At 44.2% G+C, this 1642-nt stretch overlaps 1 non-coding gene across 1 annotated transcript; it reads right to left on the minus strand.

The window, feature by feature from the left end:
• Positions 1-356: 356 nt before the first annotated feature.
• Positions 357-429, minus strand: Trnaa-agc. Its single transcript has one exon. It is a non-coding gene; the product is annotated as a tRNA-Ala (tRNA).
• Positions 430-1642: the final 1213 nt, after the last annotated feature.

The following is a 1642-nucleotide window of genomic DNA, read 5'->3' on the forward strand; positions in this document are numbered from 1 at the left end:
GGCCATTATCACGTCGGAAAACTTTTCACACGAATCACTGGAGTACAAGTGACAGCTCCACTAATGAAATGCCCTTCTATATCTTGTGTATACGACACCATCGCTATCTGTTCAAATGGGTCAAATGGCTCTGAGCACTATGGAACTTAGAACTAATTAAACCTAACTAACTTAAGGACATCACACACATCCATGCCCGAGGCAGGATTCGAACCTGCGACCGTAGCGGTCGCGCGGTTCCAGACTGAAGCGAGCGCCTCGAACCGCTCGGCCACACCGGCCGGCCTGCTATCTGTATACGTGCGTATCACTATCCCATGACAATGATCGAAGCAGACGAAATGAATTAAAATTTGTGCTACGGCCGGGACTCGAACCCGGGTGATCTTGCTTGCTAGGCAGAAATGCTAACCATTATACTACCACAGCACAATGGTGCACATTGCTGCACGAACTACCTAAGGTTAGTGCCCTCCCCAACACAAACTTCAATTAATTTTCCCTTATATATTGTCACTACTGTCAGGGCTCTCCGATATTTGCAGTCACCCCAGCATTGGACGTAATGAGTAGTCCTTGTACCATTGGTGATCTTATAGATCTTATAATTAAATATTTCCCTGAGACAGTTAAGTCTCTTTTTTATTATCTACAATAATGATCGAAGCTGCGGCCGGGAATCGAACCCGGGTCTTCTTGCTTGCTTCGATCATTATCGTAGATAATAAAAAAACAGACTTAACTGTCTCAGGGAAACATTTAATAATAAGATCCTTAAGATCACCAAAGGTACAAGGACGACCCATTACGTCCAATGATGGAGTGCTTGCTAATATCGGAGAGCCCTGGCAGTAGTGATAATACATAAGGGAAAATGAATCGAAGTTTGTGTTGGGAAGGGCACGCAGCTAAGTAGTTCGTGCAGCAATGCTGACCATTGTGCTGTGGTAGTGTAACGGTTAGTGTTTCTGCCTAACAACCAAGATCACCCGGGTTTGAATCCCGGCCGCAGCACAAATTTTAATTCAGTTCGTCTGCTTCGTTCATTGTAGTAGATAATTAAGAAAAGAGACTTAAATGTCCCAGGGAAACATTTAATTATAAGAACTATCCTATGACTTTTGCACTTCAGTGTACAGTAATTGTTGTATTAGTTACAGGTGGATGCTGGCACGGTAGCTCAGCATGTTCGGTCAGAGGGTTAACAGCCCTCTGGAATAAAAAAAACTGAGTGAATGGCTCAAAAATGCACTTCAACGGGCGTCAGAGGACGTCCACCACGAACAACTATAACGAACAAAAAAAAAAAAAAGAACCAAACAAGATCACCCGAGTTTGAGTCCCGGCCGCAGCACAATTTTAATTCAGTTCGTCTGCTTCGATCATTATCGTAGATAATTAAAAAAAGCGACTTAAATGTCTCAGGGAAACATTGAATTATAAGAACTATCCCATGACTTTTGCACTTCAGTGTATAGTAATTGTTTTATTAGTTACAGATGGCCTGTGAGAGTCAAAAGTTCACACCGTGTGGGGTCCGGTAACCACCGATAGCGTGAAGTGGCTCCGTGGCGGAAAGGACAGGACACGGACACGGACACGGCGACCCAAATAGCAGCGTTTTCGACGCCTGCCGGAGACA

The sequence above is a fragment of the Schistocerca americana genome, chromosome 5 (genome assembly GCF_021461395.2).
Source record: "Schistocerca americana isolate TAMUIC-IGC-003095 chromosome 5, iqSchAmer2.1, whole genome shotgun sequence".
Lineage (NCBI taxonomy): Eukaryota > Metazoa > Arthropoda > Insecta > Orthoptera > Acrididae > Schistocerca > Schistocerca americana.